The sequence below is a fragment of the Malus sylvestris genome, chromosome 6 (assembly GCF_916048215.2).
Source record: "Malus sylvestris chromosome 6, drMalSylv7.2, whole genome shotgun sequence".
Classification (NCBI taxonomy): Eukaryota; Viridiplantae; Streptophyta; class Magnoliopsida; order Rosales; family Rosaceae; genus Malus; species Malus sylvestris.
This window is the reverse complement of record NC_062265.1, coordinates 6,489,739-6,509,620: the sequence shown is the minus strand read 5'-3', so window position 1 is coordinate 6,509,620 and position 19,882 is coordinate 6,489,739.

The following is a 19,882-nucleotide window of genomic DNA, read 5'->3' as shown; positions in this document are numbered from 1 at the left end:
ATCCGAACCCACCTTTCGGCCACCACGCCGGTTGGGGAAAAGTCATGCCTCTGCGCCTACTTATCTCCAAGAAACTACATTTGCCAATCTCATTGTTACCATTATCATCACCATTATATTTGTTCTTCAGAAGTTTCAACACATCCAATATAGAAACCTCCTTCTTCCCCTCCTTGCCGTCCATCGCACTCGACCCTGCCTGCCCACTGATCGATGGAGGCAGCTTCCGCCGCATCCACAGCTTCTCCATTCGGCGCAATTCCTCAATAGTCACATTAGGTATCCTCTTCATTATGTCTTTTATGCTTTCCTCTTCCTCACTGTCCGATTCAGATTCTTCGACACAACTCTCACTCTCGTCTTCAGAAGAGTCCAGCTTCCTCACCTCCAATTCTTTCTCGCTCGACTTCTCATTGGCGCCGTCAATTTCAAGACTTTTGTCTGAATTACAGCCGTGGCTGTGCGGAACCGTTGCCTGAAACTCCGATTTCCTCAAATCGTGCTCGGAAACCCTCAATTTCTTCAACGGCGACTCCAATTGACCGCGTTCCGAAGCCAATTCTGCTATGAAACCCGTAACCTCCATCGTTTCCGCCTCAGAAAACCCTAGATCCGTGTCCCGCCCCAAATCAACCGCGGGCCCATCCGAAAAACCATCGCCGGAGGGGACGGCTACGCCGCGCCCGTCTCCGGCATCCTCGTACGGACGATCGTCATCATCGTCGCTCCGATCGACTTCCGCCAGCGGGGTTATACCATCTGAGGCCGGTGGATGCGAGTCTTCGGGCGGGGTCTGGAAGACGTCTTGGGACGCTCTGTTGTTGCTGGTGTTGCCACTGCAGATGGGATCTTCGTCGTCCGAGATCTCTGGAGGCGAGACCATAATGATTGCGGTGGAGATGACGTCATCTGCGGAGTTCAAGTCAGACGACGAGTCGTCCGGAAACCGGAAGGAATCGTCGTTTTCGTACATGAGGCCGCCTTTCTCTGGGGTGGGTTCGTTCGTCTTCACTCCTGTCCTTTTAAAGGGTCTGCAATTTTTCATTTTTATTTATTTTTTAATTTAATATTTGAAGGGTTTTGGTTTAGGAGATTCCCGCCAAAGTATTGATCGACGGTGGAGGATGACTGATGAGATGGGTTTAGGCGGGTTCACTTTTGGGTATTTAAATGTGGCGGGCGCTTTAATGCTTAAAGAGCGATATGTTTAGGAGGTGCAGTCGGTTTGGAATTTAGAGGATTTTAAAAGACTATTTATGGCTGACAAATTTTAAAGGATTTCATAATTTTATATGGATTTTGGTAGATTTATATGAATTTCTGTAATAAATTTTTATAGATTTGTATGAACTTCTCTTATGAATTACGTAGGATTTTAAAAAATTTTATGACACCAAAAGAATATATAACAGTGGATATCATACTAGTTCAGACTTCAACAACTCAACTCTCTCCAACAAGTTTGAGATATAATGCTTCAATGTCTTGGAAAGATGGGAAATATATTAGAAACGAAATAATAGCCATGCTTGTCTTCTTGTCAATGAATTTATAAGCCTTAATGGAACATGGCATTGATAGTTCTTCTCACGATAGAAACTAGATTGGTTAAGTAAAGTTGGTTATTATGACAGGCAAGGTAATTCACATGAAATCGAAGCTAAGGCTAGTAAAACAATTAGAAAGTTAATGTCAAAATGCAAGAACCCAAATTAGGCAGATTGGTTTACACTTGGACTTGAACTTCTATAACCTATTGTTAACCCTAAAACCTACCAAGCCTACGTGGCGCGCATGCCAAGTAATTAATAAGCCAACTACGTCATTCGATTGTGTGCGGGGCGTTGGACACGCTGCTAACTTCTTGATCTTGCGACTACGGCCGAGGAAGGAACACGTCTCGGCCTTCCGGTTCTAGAGCCTGAAGACAAGGCTGCTAGTTTTGTGAAGTTCAATTTCAAATTCGGCTTTCAATGTGCCGAATGTAGTAACTTAGTAACACATCACTTCGCCAAGAAGGCTAATGAGACAACCTCTACCAACAAGGACTCGGAAATCTTTATCGACCGAGACTTGGATAAATAACCAATCGGCCTCGAAGCAGTGCTGTCTATCCAAACTGAAGGTACTCCTCAGTTGGCTGATTCTATGACTCCAATGTTGTCTATTCGAACTGAAGAAGTTGCTGGTTGCCTTCACAATGATGTTTATCCAAACTGAAGATGTGTTGGTGGGAAGAAAGGGGAAGAGGATAAAATCTCATAGGTTGTTGAGAAGCTTTACGCAGGGTAATTTGTGTGTTGATTTGAAGGAGGGCCTTTTACGATGTGCGCCGCTTTGTATTTATAAAGTTGATGTACTTGCTTGGCGCGGCCTGGATGATAAACAAAGCATTTCAATTGCACATGAAAACTCTGTAATGGAATATTATGATAAATAAAATGATGACCATATGCAAATGGGGACTCTGCATGCTAATCCATTTCATTCCAACTTTGACTTATCTTTTATCCCATCATTGAATTAGTTGGACAATCACACACAGTTCTATTCACTTCCCAAAACAATCACCTTGCTTTTCTGAATGCCCATATGCCCTACACATTGCAGATGACTATCCAATTTGCGACTGGAATTCATCCCATCTACAAGTTACCTATACATGCATGAAGACCATGCATCCCAACAATTCTAATCAACCCCCTTGTTGCTCCAATCCGATGACAAGAATCCCAAGCCCATTTGAATCGCACTGCTTGCTTGGAGATATAGTTTGCATCCTATTATCCCATTTCAATCCTTTATCCAAAGAATAATAACAAATAATGAATAACAACATGCTAGCATGCGTGATCTTAGGCCTAGTTAGGTGACCTCGGTATCACAAATGTGATTGCATTCGAACACCTTGATATTTTACTCATGCGACGATCTAAAACTCTGCTCATTCAACCGTGTCGATTACTTGGATCTATGGTGTAATTTTGGGTCCAAACATTGCCCCCCCCCCCCCCAGTTTCCTTGAGCTTGGACTCATAAGCCGAATGGCTAGGGAAATTAATTGTTTGTAGCCAGCAAGATCCAGTCGTATCGCCGAAAAAATAAATTTTGTTTCCCGGCAATAAAATCATCTATCTTCTGCCAATGTTGTGGTCTCTCTCTGCAACCATCACTCTCTATACAAGGCTTGGCAAAGACTACTTTGCCAATATTTCTCAACCAAAATTCATGCCAAAGACAGCATCCTTGAAAAACCAGTTTGACCCATAGAATGGTACGTAGAGATCAACTAAACGGCACCGAGAATGATGTTAAGTTACCTCTATTTTCAAGTAGGCTTTCAAGGGCACAGACTCCAAATCTGGCCTCAATTTTCTTTTATTCGGCCAAATCTCCATTGTGGGGATCCCAGCCGAATTGCAAAAACACTAGTAATCACGTGGCCTTGTTGAATTAGGCAAGTAACAAGGCATCACATATTCTTTCTTCGGCGAGGCTTAAAAATGAATAGGCCTCATGTCCAGTTCGGCAACTTCCATTTATTGTATCTGTTATCGACAAAAGCATGGTATTTTCTCGGTCGAGACGTACACAAGACCAAAAATATTGGCGAGCTCAACGAACGCCCATCAAGTCAACGAACACATCAAGCTTTTCATTCGTCTTCTTTTTGAGGCGGTGCGTCAAAAACAATAATCATTGAGTGATCTCTATTTTTTTATTGATGACCAACCACCTTGGCTAGCCGTTTACTGTAGATATGTCATGTTATGGAAGAGGCCCCATGATTTTACGGTGAGCTTGGCAAAAAAACAATCCATCCTATATTATCCAATGCATGGCTCAGTTGAGACTCTATCGCCAAGTTTAGCAAATACATGTCATAAAAATCTCGATTATGACAACAAATTTTCTTCGTTGAAAAAGGTCATCGACATGTAGACAACAAAAGTTAGTTGAAAGGCCAAGAATTGATCAAAACAAGCTTTCAAGCGTTCAAGAAAAGTTGGCACATTATCTTGGTCATCTTCTTCATCCAGTCGAAAAAGAAAGGGAAATAAAGCCCAGGAAGAAAAACCAATCTTTTGGTATCACCACTACACCACTAGCATCTTCCTGATTCTAAATCTGCTGGAACTTGGGCCTTTCATTCCCCACATTCTGACCATAGAATGGGAACCATTTGAATGCCACCGAATGACTTTTTCCTTGGAAAAATGGCACCATATAGATTTTCATTTGCATGGCACCCTCGAAAGCACAATGCACATAGCCAGCTAGCAGTGTCTGCCCCTCTATTTTATTGGCATCGGCTCATAAAGCCGAATGATTAAGAAAATAATTTATTCATTATATATATATATATATATATATATATATATATATATATATATTAGCAAACGAAAATAAAAGTGGCTGAACCATAATCAAGAGGAGGTCAACGATGCTTTCCTATGAACCGAGATCTTTGTATATCAACGTTTTTAATCGGATTTTGCTCCATGCCGAATAAAGAATTTTCTCCAAATATTCTTGGTTTGACGAAAGATTTTTTATCATCGGCCGTCGAATGTGTTGAACAATTATTATGCCCCCAAGCATAATTACTTCGTTAATTTCGGCTTTTAACTCAAATAATTTAGCCAAACGTGATTGCTCCATAACGGCTTTATCGCCTATAACCATATCGACTGTCATGGTTTCAGCATCTAAGACCATGTCTTGGCCCTGTTCATCATTCGAGCAATCCTCCGACGAATCATTTTCTAAGTCAAATTTTAGCTCAGAAACTTGAACTTTTTCTTCTAGGCCTTCCAAACTTTCAGTCTCGACCAAAAAAATAGATGGCCTATCTTTTTCTTTGACCAAATTAACAATTTTCTTAGGCCGACGTTGCGGCCGGAGTGGAAAATTGCCCCTCGGCCTTTTGAACCAACCATTCTTCAAATGGAATTGATTTGAACCTAAGACCTAAAGGCGTTTTCTTATCAAGCAACTCATAAAATCGAGCTCTATCTTCATTTAACCATTGAACTTGTAGGTTGTGATGAACGTTCACCTTTACCATTTGAGAGAAAGATTTTTGCTTTTCTTCACATACTTTAAGGATCTATTCCACATCAAGTTGAACTAGGAATGCATCCAATTGGCTGAACGGAGCCGGATTGACATCTTGATATATCATATGAACTTCATAGTTTTAGCACTGGGTCCTATTGGATGTGCTAAAATGTTGACCCTAAAAACTATTAAGCCTACATGGCGTAAACCAAGTAATTAATAAGCTAACTACGTCATTCGGTTGTGTATGGGGAGTGCTAGCTCATCGACCGAGTTCGGCCGGGGAGTAAAATATGTTGATGTGGCGTTGGGCGCGTTGCTAACTTCTTAGTCTTGTGACTGCGATCGAGGAAGGAACACGTCTCGGCCTTCGGGTTTTAGAGCCTTGTTGATGCACAAAACCGGAGGTCTTAGAACAACGTAAATCCGACCGTGAATCTACATGAAATGTAAATAACACAAGATGTATCGTGGTTCACCCCAAGGTTTGGGCTACGTCCACACTGATTGTATATTTATCTAAAGGGTGAGGGGAGTGAGAGAGCTCTGTAATGTGAGAGCTTTGAGAGGATGAGGATATGGCCTAAGGAATGGTCTCTTCTAATTGTGAGGGTGAGGGGTCCTTTTATAGAATAAGGACTCCTCACTTATTATATATTTGCCCCCTCCTTTATCACATAATTACATTTAAGTCCCTTGAGTATTTGTACGAGATCTAAATACGAGGCCCTAAATATGGTATAAACAGTAGTCCCCCAAGTCTTCAGTCAAGATAATTTTTAGGCTGGAGACTTGAAATTCAGTCCATGTGTGGGCCGAAGTAACTACATGTTGTCTTGAACTGATGTTCGATATGAGGCGGTGCTCAATCTGAAATGATGCTCAATTAGAAGTAGCACATGTTGCGAGGCTGCTTGGCTCGTGGCTTATGTTGCCTTGGTTGGCTCGGCTTGTGACGTTGAAGGTGAGGGAATCCCTTTTATAGAATAAGGGTTCGGTCCTCAATACATGAATGATGGGCTAGAGTTGATGCTCTCTAATGATGGTGAGGGAGTTCCTTTTATAAAATAAGGGCTCGCTCCTCAATACATAAGTGATAGGTGCTCTCTAATGAAATTGAGGGAGTTCCTTTTACAAAATAAGGGTTCGCTCCTCAATACATGAATAATGGGTTAAGTCCCCCGAGTATTTTTCAAGAGGCCCAGTTGAGGTCCAATATGTGGGTACATAATGTAATCCCCCAAGTCTTCAGTCAATAGAGTCTGTTGGCTAGAGACTTCAAATTGAATCCATGTATGGGCCGAAGTGGCGGTTGTTCGGAGGTGGTATTTGTATACCCTGCACTGAAGCTTTATAGGTGAAGCTTTGCAAGTGAAACTTTGAAGCTAGAGCTCTGTAAATGAAGCTTTTGAAGCTGATTGACATGAGTGATGCTCATGAATGTTTATGTTGATTGACATGAGTGATGCTCATGGATGTTGTCATGAATGATGCTCATGAATGTTAACATGAGTGATGCCTATGAATGTTGACATGAATGATGGTCATGAATGTTTATGTATGATTGTCATGGGTGATGCTTATGAATGTTTATGTATGAATGACATGAGTAATGCTCATGTATAATTTGGAGTACTAGGCGTACTTTTGATCACCTGGTTGGTGGCATGAAGGGGAGTACAGGTTGTAAATTTCATCACTTGGTTGGTGGCATGAATGGCTAGTTGCCAAATTAGAGTACGGGTTGTACATCTTATCACCTGGTTGGTGGTAATAGCGGCGGGTTGCCGAATAATTTTGGAGTATTGGGCGTACTTTTGGTCACCTGGTTGATGGTAATAGTGGCGGGTTGCCGAATAATTGTGGAGTACTGGTCGTACTTTTGATGACCTGGTTGGTGCTATTTTAGGTTTATGGGCCTTCGCTCTCCACAACATGCCAGCCCATTTATATTGGGCTTTGCTGTTTTTTTTTTTTTTTTTTTTACCCTCTGATGGGGTTTATACATATTACCCTCTGATGGGGTTTATACAAATGTCTCTGAAAGATAAAAATAAATTACATCATTCTGGTGGGGTGTTTATTCCTTGCTTTTGCAGTGTCCCCATGTGCTTCCGCAGAAGAAAGCCTCTCTTTTGCTTTCTGCTTTTTCTTGGTTTTTTATGCTTTGCTTTCGCTTTAGTTTCTGTTTTTCTGCTTTGTTTCCCACTGCTTTTCTGCTTTTCTTTCTGATTTACTTTTGCTTTGTCTTTCGTTTTTTCTCAGCTTTCTGTAATTATCTTCGAGACTGATCGAGTAGTGGGCTGTCTGCTGGCACCACTTTGATTTGATTCCCAAAACTCATTGCTCCCACTATCTATATCAAATATCGAGATGGCAAAGTGGGACCTAGGAGTTTAGTGAGGTTGAAGCTTACTCTGTCAACATGATGGGATGATTTTTGCAGAGAGAGATAGATATGAGCTTCGTACAATACTCTTCCTGTTGGAAATATGCCCTGAAAGTCAATATTTGGAAGAAACCTTTCAGGACAAATGAATCGATGTATAGATGACTCTTATACATCAAATGGCAAAGATACTATTTAGGACTATCTCAATTAACGATATATGTCCTAAATAATGAATCCATGGACAATGGATCGATTGAAGAAGTAATCTAATGATGTTAGACTACAGAGACCTTCTTCACATAACCATTATGTCCAAAAGGTTCCTGGTCATTAGATTGTCGGAGGGAAACTGACAATGCTTAGACCGGTACATACTGTGTCCGCTTCAAATGAAAGAATGGAAAGTCTTATCCCATTTGTGTAGTGACACTAAGACAAGTATGTAGGTGCTCATTAAGGGAATGAGTTCACTGAACACAATCGAACGAGAGTACTTGCATGGAGGTCTACTCACATGTCAAGCAAGCAACTCTAATGGTTGGAATAATGTAAGTAGTCCTTTGACCTGAGGCATCGTCGTTGTCTTGTGGCTAAGTACTTAATCTTTGATTATGTCAAAGTCACCCCATTCGTGGGTGTCCACGGCATAATTGGGGTTAAGCCACTTAGTCATGAAGGCAAGTGAATGCGCAACAAGGAATCTCTAATCCTCGATAAGAGAGGAAGAATACTCTAAGATATGATTCGGGAACCTTCGACCGAAGTATCGAGCGTAATAAAGGAAAGCGTTCCTATACGACTCAATAGAATCATATAAGAAGGAATAATCACATTAGGGGTTTGACATAATATATCCATACCCTAGTAATGTGATTGAGAGTATTGTTTTAGAGAAGGATTGAATTACATTGTAATTCCAACTAAATAGGTTCTCCGAACAAATTCTACATTAGCTTGGGTAGCTATGATATATGGTTAGATGTCACTCATAGCTTGTGAGTTCTTCTAGATGATTAAATGTAGTCGTTAAAGAAGAAGGTGAATTAAAAGGAAGTTTTAGTTCACTAAGTGATTGGATTAAATTTAATCAATTGGATTGGTGCCAATCACCTCACTGCCTTGCTAATTAGAACCTAAAATGATTGTACACCGATACACTCTTGTAGTGAGTAATTACTGGATGATGGAAATAATTAATTGGATTAATTAAGTGTTGTGATTAATTTAGAAAGTCTAAAGAAATCATAAAAGCGATAAAAGATCGTTTTGGGCTTAAAGAAACGTTCGGGTTTAATTGGGCCCATTGGGCCTAAACCCATTGGGCTTTTATTCAAGCATTGGATGACTTGAAATAAATGAAAGCCCAAAAGCCCAAACCAACACAAGGAGGCCGGCCACTTAAAGGGAAAGGGAGAGAGAGAAAGTCAAGTTGTTGACTAGGTTTCTTTTTGTCTATATAAGGAACTTTATAGGGATATTTTCCTTAGGGTTTTTGTGTGTTTAAAACAACAAAGAGGAAAAGAAATATCTCTCTAAAAACACCCAAAGGCCGGCCACCCAAGAGGAGATTTAGCTAATCATCTTTTCTCCTTTTGGTTATTCCTCCATCCATCTCACTACACTAGTGGGTGTGGATCTTTAGAGGTCTTCTTCTTTGGAGACTAAAGGAGAACTAAAGGAGCTCTCATTCTAGCAAAGTGGAGGAGGCAAGGAGGGAGGCTAGGCTCAAGGAGTTCAAGGAGCAAAGGGCTTGGAGGTGGTCCATCCTTGGTCTCAAGTCTAGATCAAGAGGTATAAGACTAAACCTTCACTTTGTTCTTAACTTAAATGTTTTAGATGCATTATATATAAACCTATGAACCTTGAAGGGGATTTGCATGACTATAGCTTTGATTTTTGTTATAAATGCTTTTGTTGCTTTCTTATATAAAATTTGATTTGTATATGCATGCTAGTCATTTTGAAATCCCATGTGAAAAACTCATAATTTTCCCTTCACTTCCCACATTACAGACCCCTCATTGTCACCATATCTGGATCCATGGTTCCGAGCCTTGTGTGGTCAACTCCTCTTGAGCTCCTAAAAACTGTCCATTTTTCAAGGTAGGAACCAGTCCACTGGCCTGCTGGTTTGAGAGCCTGTTGTGGTCATCGTCGTCATTAGATCGAACTAGTGACTTTGTTAGATGCACAAGACCCCAATCTTGCTTGATCACATCCAAAGAAACCAGTTCAAGCACCCCACTCAAAGTTGCAATACTGGTTTCTTTGGCGCACATGAGGGTGGCCCAGTTTGGTCTTTGACCTGGAGGTAAGAAAGGGAAAATGGCCCATGTAGAGCTTCATCAGGGTCAGCCCCAAACTCCTTATGTCACTGGCATAACCGTCGTAATTACCGCCGTACATATCCGGGTTGAATCTCTTCGGGCTCATGTAAACGCAAGTTCCGACGTAGGAGTTACAGGCGTCCAACGTCCGGCACATGATCTTGCTCACTCCGAAGTTGGTGATTTTTTTTTTGCTTCCATGAGACTGTTTACTAGATGATTTTGTGGGTGTGGAGGTAGTTGACGGTGGACAGTGGGATTTTGACCGAGCATAGGTCGAGGACTGCCCAACCTTTGGAGGTCGTCGGAGAACCGGAATCGAGCACCAGTTCGTTATGATGTTGTGATGGAAGGATTGTCATTATGCTCGGTGTGCTTGGTTGTTCTCCCCTCTTGGGCCCTTACCAACCTCCAGGATTTACCGTCCTTCAAAGCTTGGGTGTTGGACCTTCTTTCTAACTTACCCCCTTAAATATGTTAGAAGTCTTCATGATGATTTGTTGGGATATTTGAAACTACCGCAACAACAAGCTTTGGAATGACCGCTGTGATTCTCCAGATTTAATGGTGACATGGTGGCAACAATTTCTGTCGGAAAACACCCCCTTGCTCAGGCCCCTGGCCAAAATCCTGGTCCTCCTAAATGGACAACGCCACTCTCAAGGCGTTTGAAACTCAATTTTGATGGTGCTTGGCGTGGGGATAACCTTTTAGGGGGTGTGGGTATCATTGTAAGAGACGACACTGGGATTTTTCAGCGGTTGCTTGCCTGAATTTTCCAAATGTGTCATCCCCTCTCCATGCGCGTGGAAGCCTTGGCAGCTAGGAAGTATGTGGTTTCATCTGAGCAGGTTGTTGGTCTTGCTAGAAAGGGGTCCGTAGGGAGTTTTCTGCCGGTCGACCACGTCCTCAAACAGGCCCTCGTAGACGGCCAAAACTTTCTCCAGGTGGGTGTCGTTGACGATGTTCCGGTCGATTTTCGCCGGCAGACTGGGGAGCTTCGCGGTGGCATGAATGGCGACTGGGTCACATCACATACAGCCTTCAACGATGCCGCCGGAGTCAACTCGGTGCCGGAGATCGAGTTCAGGAGAGAGAGGAGAGTGATGATGAAAGGGAATGAAAAGCTACAGAACTTGGATAAGCAGAAGAAGTGTTGATTCTGGTGGTAATTGTTGAAGTGTCTGATGAGTTTGTTGTTGGAATTTGTGATGTTTTCAGAACTTCCACATGCTTTTTTAGACGGTTTTGGTTGTCTCTTGAAGAAGCAGAGAGATAGAGATGGACTTTTGGCTTCACAGCCTTCCTACTCAGTATGGCGGAGATTTGAGCATTGGGGTTTTTAATTGTTTTTGCAGATTCACGGCGGAGGTGAAAAATTGAGAGAGAACCGACATAACTTTTCGTGTCGATTTCCCACAGACGGCGCCAAATGTTGATGCACAAAACCGGAGGTCTTAGAACAACGTAAATCCGACCGTGAATCTGCATGAAATGTAAATAACACAAGATGTATCGTGGTTCACCCCAAGGTTTGAGCTACGTCCACACTGATTGTATATTTATCTGAGGGGTGAGGGGAGTGAGGGAGCTTTGTAATGTGAGAGCTTTGATAGGATGAGGATATGGCGTAAGGAATGGCCTCTCCTAATTGTGAGGGTGAGGGGTTCTTTTATAGAATAAGGACTCCTCACTTATTACATATTTGCCTATTCCTTTATCACATAATTACATTTAAGTCCCTCGAGTATTTGTACGAGATCTAAATACGAGGCCTTAAATATGGTATAAACAAGCCTAAAGACAAGGTTGCTAGTTCTGCGAAGTTCAATTTCAAATTTGGCTTTCAATGTGCCGAATGTAGTAACCTAGTAACACCTCACTTCGCCGAGAAGGCTAATGAGATGACCTCTACCAACAAGGACTCGGAAATCCTTGTCGACTAAGACTTGGATAAATAACCAGTTGGCCTCAAAGCAGTGATGTCTATCCAAACTGAATGTGCTCATCGATCGGATGATTCTACAGCTCAAGTGCTGTCTATCTGAACTAAAGATGTCGTTGGTTGCCTTCACAGTGCTGTTTATCCAAACTGACGATGTGTTGGCGGGAAGAAAGGGGAAAAGGATAAAATTTCAAAGGTTGTTGAGAAGCTTTGCGCAGGGCAATTTGTGTGTTGATTTGAAAAGGGCCATTTTACGATGTGCGCCGCTTTGTATTTATATAGCTGATGTACTTACTTGGCGCAACTTGGATGATAAACAAAGCATTTCAATTGCACATGAAGACTCTGTAATGGAATATTCTGAGAAATAAAATGATGATCATATGCGAATATGGACGACAAATGGGGACTCTGCATGCTAATCCATTTCATTCCAACTTTGACTTATCTTTTATCCCATCACTGAATTAGTTGGACAATCACACATGCCAAAACAATCATCTTGCTTTTCTGAATACCCATATGCCCTACACATTGCAGATGCCTATCCAATTTGCTACTGGAATTAATCCCATCTGCAAGTTACCTATACATGCATGAAGACCATGCGTCCCAACAATTCTGATTAACCCCCATGCTGCTCTATTCCAATGACAAGAATCCCAAGCCCATTTGAATCGCACTGCTTGCTTGGAGATATAATTTGCATCCTATTATCCCATTTCGATCCTTTATCTAAAGAATAATAACGAATAATGAATAACACCATACTAGCATGCGTGATCTTAGGCTTGGTTAGGTGACCTTGGTATCACAAATGTGATTGCGTTTGAACACCTTGTTATTTTACTCATGCGATGATCTAGAACTCTGCTCGTTCAATGGTCTCGATTACTTGGATCGATGGTGTAATTTTGGGTCCAAACACCTATATAAAGAACAATTTGGCATGAACCCAAATTAGGGTTCCTCCTTAAGTAATTAAGCTCGGATTGAAAGTATTGTAGGGACCATACAAAATAGAGTGGGTTATTATGGGATGGAAGAAATAGCGGGCCTAAACAATCATCACAAAGTCGCAAAGCCACAAAATCTGTGATTTGGCCTAAACAATTATCATAAATAAACCAACAGTCATTACTTACACACCAACAATAGTAACAGTAATATGTGAAATAATAAAAATAGACCATACAAGAATTTGGAAGAGAAAAGCAATATGTTAAAGGATGAGGGATGAGGGAATCAGAAAGCAGAGAAAACTAATAGTCATTACTTTTTTGTATCTGAGAGAGGAAGACTATTCTAATTCTAGAGCATGAAAACAAATCAGAAATCAGAAATCAGAGGGGGGAGGGTTGGATTCTTGATGGCATTTGGTATTTATACCACCATCCTCAAATCCATCAAAATCCTTCACTTGTTAAAATCCTAGAAAATCACTGGTCTTTTGACTACACCTAGACATTTGTGGACGTTTTTAAAATCCTAATCAACTATTGGTGGATTTGGATGTATTCTTTAAAATCCTATTAAATCCTAATTTGATTACACCATGATTTCAAAGTCTTTAAAAATCTTAATGGACTACACTCGAATTTTAAAATCTATTAAAATCCTAATTTGCCTACACCCCCCCCTAAATAAGGTAAATTACAATTTATTACCTCAAATTTGGGGTCAATTGCAATAACTTAAAACATCTTTAAAACATTCAATCTTCTACATTTACTTATTATTTATTTCAATTTCATATATCCGTTAGAAAATCTGTTAAGTTAAATGTTAAGTGATAACGTGACAACAATTAGTTCTATTTTTTATTCTGATGTGGCTACCAAACTTGTGCCACAAAAAACAATTATTAAAAATTATTTCAATTCAGTTAATATTTTTATTTAAAAAAATAAAAAATAAAAAAATAAAAAACCCACATCTTCCTCACCATCAGGCCACATCCCCCCTTTTCCCATCACCACCGCACCTCTCCCTCAACCCTACGTGTGGTGGTGCCCTTCTCAAATAAACAATACTTTTGCGGCATAGAGGCGTCGTCCATTCGTTTAAAAAAAAATTCCTCATTCTTGGTACCATGTTTTAACAATAGTATTACCCATTGACATGTTTACTTAAAAAAGAAAATAAGTTAATAATGTTATCATGAGGCACGTGAACTGATAAATACACTATAACGACTTTTATCTGTACTTTCGTATTAATTGTCAATAGATATCGCACAATCATTAAAAGCAATGTATTACGAACTTTGTGAGTTTTCATTTTGTATGTCTTTTCTTATACATGTTTTCTACATCTCCCTCACCACCACTCCTCCACTCTTCTACATCACCAGTTTCTCTCTTGTATTTCCCCTTTAATTCTAACACAAAAGGAAAAATTACAAACTAAAAACAAATTGGACTAAAACATGTCCCAAGTTCTAATTCATACATTTACTTGCATTTCTCTCTCCTCAAACAATAATAAAACACATGCAATAAAAAATGCTTGCTGAAAACAATTGTAGGAAATAAAATAAAAATAATTACAGTGCACTCAGTTACAATATTAATCCTTAAAATTGTAAATTAACAAGAAATGGTGAAAATATCATGGTCGAATATGTAATTTTGGTAAATCATAGATTTGATAAGCAATAGAAAAGCTAATACCATCTTCCTCTTTATCTTGGTCTTCAAAGGCCTCTCAAACTAGCATCTTTTTCTCAACCAAACCAAAACCTAAAGAAAAACAGATCATGATATGACTTTTTTGTAATTGTGCACAAACAAACTCAGTCTTGTGGTCTTTTTTATACATGAAGTGGAAGGCTCTAGAACAACAATTTTGAAAATAAACTATGGACCTAAATCTGTGTGCGTGAGAGTTCAAACACCACATACATATTTGGGTCCAGAGTTTATTTTCAAAACCGTCATTCTAGAGCTTTCCACTTCATGTATTAAAAGGACTCCTAGACTGAATTTGTTTGTGCACAATTACAACAAAGGCAAATCTTGACATGCTTTGCCTTGGATTTTGGTATTGTTGAGAAAAAGAAGATAGTTTGGGGTGAGGTTGAATCTTTTGAGCAAACATATAGGAAATGACCGAATGAGTAGCACCTGAACCTTAAAATTCTAGCAAGATGGCCAAGAACATTCAATGTACCCATAATCAAGTCGGGGTTACCCTAAGCATCCTGCAAGGTGATGTTGTTGAGGCGACCCTGCGTTTGTTGTCTGCCTCATCGATCCTTGTTTACCTGGTTTCCACGTCCCTGATTACCTCGACCTTGGTTGGTTTGATTAGTTTGCATGGTCGAGTTGCCACTGCTAAAAGCTATATCAACATTCTGGTATTGTCCTCCAGCATACCACTACACTCCGCCACCCTGATACGGCGTATAACCCTCTGGTACTGCAGATAGCTGCCCTGGTAATAAGGAACATCAGGCGAGTACTGATACACTCATCCTGGATACTGAGCTACGTCGCCTTGGTAGTGGAAAACACTACCCTAACCTGTTTGTTGGTAGGTGCCAGGTCCTAGAATCTGCTAAAGAGGAACTGCAGGTGGTAGAGTAACAGGTTGAGGTTTCTGATTCTGAAGGCATTGATTAGCTCTGTGTCTTATCTGACCATAAGTATAGCACCCACTATTTCCCTTTTTGCACTCACCGAAGTGACGGTTATTGCATCTGCGACAGAGCGGAGCACCAAAATTGATAGGGTTCCTCTAATTTTAAAAATGTGAACGGCCTGTGGAATTGCCGCCCCTTCACGATGTATTGGAACTTGAACCACCGCTCGACGATCTAGAATTATTACCTCTTCTCTTGAAATTCTGAGTCATTCGAGGACCAAAGGATGACTGCCCTCTGTTATTATTCCTCTAGTTATTATTGTTACCCTCTTCATCATTGTCATCATCAAGAGCATTCTCAGAATCTTCAACGCGAAATAGAACCTCAAAGAATTCTTGGTAGGTAGAGCATGGAGTAAAAGTTGCTAAAGAATGTAGTTGCTTACTAGGTCCCTTCTTAAAATAACGGAGCATCTCTCTGGGATTCCCAGCGATCTCGGGACAATAACAGGACAAGTCAGTGAATTTCGGATGCTACTCTATGACTGACATTTTACCTTGCTTCAGCTTAGTAAATTCTTATCTCTTTCGATCCTTGTACTTAGGAGGTGTGAATCTAGCCTCAAATAGATGCCTGAAAACATCCCAATTCATGGCATCTTGAGCAGACAATGGGCATAACTCCTGAGCCCGCCATGATCCAACTCCCAGACGAAAGAACCAAGTTCTTGTCATGACCCATCTATCATCTAGAAGATTCCCCTGCTGCTGCAAAACTCGGAAAGTCTTCTCAACATGATCGATCCAAACCTCGGATTTCTCAGGTCCCTCATTGCCAAAAAAATTATTTATCTAAAGATGGGATACTATCTCTAGGGTAGTCCTCTAGGGGGGACGAAGTGTGGACTGAATGGCTCTGGTGATCGCCTCATCGAGTTGCCCAAAATTGGGAAAATTAATCTTAGAATGGACATGTGGTGCTCTACGAGGTGGCATGATCTGACATAAGAGATCAAAAATTATTAGAACCTATAGCATATACAAGGAATGCAGGACTGCCAAAACCTATGCTATGATACCAAACTGACACACACCGATCGGAGTCAAGGCATGTTGGCCGTCACCCGAAGGTGATGTAACCAAAATGTAAGTGATGTAAAAATGTGAATAAATTAAAACCAAAACTAGGATTTATTTAAGCTAATAAAGTGTATGCGCAGTAGCGAGAAGAACCCGTAAAACACAAATGTTCAGAGTATAGATGACAAAAGAGTGTGCAATCGAAACTATTTAAGTACTTAATACACAACCGGAATTAAGTCCTACATTTATTAGGGCTATGTCAGAATCGTCTGAGATTCCTCATATGGCACAGAGAGTTCAGCTATCTAAGACCTGGAACGGCAAAAAACAGAAGGGTGAGTGGGCAAAAACAAAGGATTATAAAACACATTTATTTTTTAACATACTAACCCCTCACTATAAAACATGCATAGTTTACAGAAAATCATACTACGTATAAGTATGAAATCAAATGCAAATCAACAATAATTCCAGAAATATGCCAATCACAATATCTCAACAGCAGCATAATAAAATCAGAAGTTCATCGATCTATGCTAGCACATAAGTCGGAGTCGCCTAATGCAACCTGTACGACTGAACTAATGCTCATCAATCTATGCTAGCACACAAGTCGGAGTTGCCTAATGCAACATATACGACAGGACTGGGTGTAATCATAATATACGCTCTAGTGATACAATCACGTGAAGACCGACGTTATTCGCGGTCACATACGAGTCAGAGTTGCCTATTGCAACATGTACAACAAGATGTCGGAGTTGCCTATTGCAACCTGTACGACATGACTAGCACCTACTTGGATCCAAGGCGAGCGTACGGTGCATATGTGAACATACACTCGAAAGACTGGCCCTGGCCCTAGGCGAGCACTAACACCGGGTGCAGCAATGATGAGCAAACTACATAAATATAAGTATGCCATAACGATTCAACAATTCTAGTTAACATAATAAACTTACATGCGCATCATGTAATATTATTTTAGCATTTCACAATACAACATTTCTTATAACATTATTTAATCATGGCATAATAGGCATGAATCAATTCAAAAACATTTGTGGAAAGTATAAAACTTTATATATCATATATATAAAAACAAATGCCCACTCACTGATACGTGGTCAAATCGTAGCTTCCTTGCCTTGCTTGACCTCGTACTTCTTCAAGACAATTTTCTCCTATATGTGAAATAACTAAAATAATTAATTAATTAACACATACACAAAGAGGCTAGGAAAAACCCTCATAATTTGCTCAAACGGAGGGTTTAAATATACGAAAATGTTCAACTTGGCGTCATGGACCCATACAAGTCAAGCACACGCCGGCCAGTGGCCGGACGCCCCATCAAGACACAGCCACACGCTCGGGACATGGCAGGCACGCGCTGACAAAAGCTAACAGATTTCAGGGAATATTCTGTCAAAATCTAACGAAATATTCCATTAAGTCTAATGGCGTTAGAATACTCCGTTAACTTTAACACAATATTCCCCTTCTTCTCTGGTCTTCCTCCGCCGTCTGGTTCGTCGGAAACCGAGGAAATCTCGCCGGTTTCTGGAAAATTTTCAAAACACCATAACTTTTTCATTTGTCAACCATTTTTAACGAACTTTATATGGATTTGAAGCCCGGGGAGATGAGAATAAGATTTTACCTCTTAAAAGTCCAAAAGGTGGACGAAAGTGGATCAAAATCCACTCGACATTCTCAGCCTTACTTTCGTTGTCTCAAACCTGAGGGTCTCCTCGTCAGCTCCACTTCAAGACTAGGCTAATGGCCTCGGGGAGTAACCTAGAAGCTTCCAAGACTCCCAAAACCATGGAACACGGCTGGAAACACGTCCGAGTAAAACCCACCGAGTCGGAGCTTCCGAGTTGACATGTCAAAACTCGATCATTTCGAATTGGCTTGTACAGCTAGGTTCGTGGGTTCGAGATGAGTGTGATGGTGTGTGTGTCGCAGAAGGGAGAGAGTCATGGGCGAAGGAGTGAGAGAAGGAGAATGCGTGTGTGTGAGAGAGAGAGAGAGAGAGAGAAAGAGATATATATATATATATATATATATATATATATATAGCTTTTTGATTGGGCAGAGAGGAGAGAGAGTGATCTGATTGGTGGAAAAGAAAGAAAATCTGATTGGGTGAAGGAATTGAGGAAATGAACTGATTGGTGAGGGGAATGGGTACACAACTCAATTTTAAAGAAGAAAAACGATAAGGTTTTCAGATTTTGTACAGTAAGTCATACACAAAAATTAATCACCTTATCAAAAACAGTGTTTCCAACACTGATAAATTAACACATGTGTGTACAACTCTACCCTTTATTAACGTATTTTAACTGTGCGTAACTTTTTCGTTACAAATCTGATTCGAGTCTAATTCATGCTTACACAATCGTAACAACGAGTACTAATTAATTACGATAACGAGAAAAACAAACTAAAGCCGAATAACCACGTCCATGGCACTTTGCCCATAAGGGCATAAATGTCAATTTACACACTCAGGGAGAAAGTTACATGGGAAATTAGGGACAGGTCCTCACAACATCAACATGAGTGATGCACAAACAATGTTATTTCATCTTTCACAAGTATCACAATATATTCTCAACAAATAGTATTTCAACAATAATTCCATAACCAATAACAAGTAAACACTTAATTGAAGCAATTAGCCAATAAATATCCAACCACATTAATCAACCAAACAAATCGAGAATATTATTTCATGAAATTTAATAAAATCAATTTCCATCAAGGTCTGTTGTATTTCCCCTACCTGAACTCCAAAGCTAAAACGAAGATCCACATCACTACCGCAATAGCTAGACTCCACATACTTGAACAAGCTCCTTGATCACGCCTAAATCACCATGTATTTCTTCCACCCTATTTCTTTTATAATCTCTCTCCAAATATACCTATATATATATATATATTCCTTACCCGACCCATTAACACGACACGAAAATAACGGGTTTAGGGTCAACACGATAACTAATTGGGTCGATATTGGGTCACACGATAAGAACCTGTTAACAACGGGTCCTTAACAGGTTTACACGAGAGTAACATGCAGGTAATGTCACATCCCGGCCCAGGCCCCCACCACATCCCAGGCTCGACTCCGCCGTAGCACAATATTGTCCGATTTGGGCCTCGACCACGCCCTCACGGTTTTGTTTATGGGAACTCACACGAGAACTTCCCAGTGGGTCACCCATCATAGGATTGCTCTCGTGCGAACTCGATTAATTTCGGAGTTCCTACGGTACCCAAAGCCAGTGAGGTTCCAAAAAGCCTCGTACTAGGTAGAGATGAGAATATTCATATAAGGCTTACAGGATCCTCACCCCTGGGCGATGTTGGATCTTACAGGTAATCAGTTTCGACACAAAAAGAAAAAAAATATTTTGATGATTTTAATTTTTTAAACTACTAAAAAACGTATTGTAGAATACAATAGATATAGTG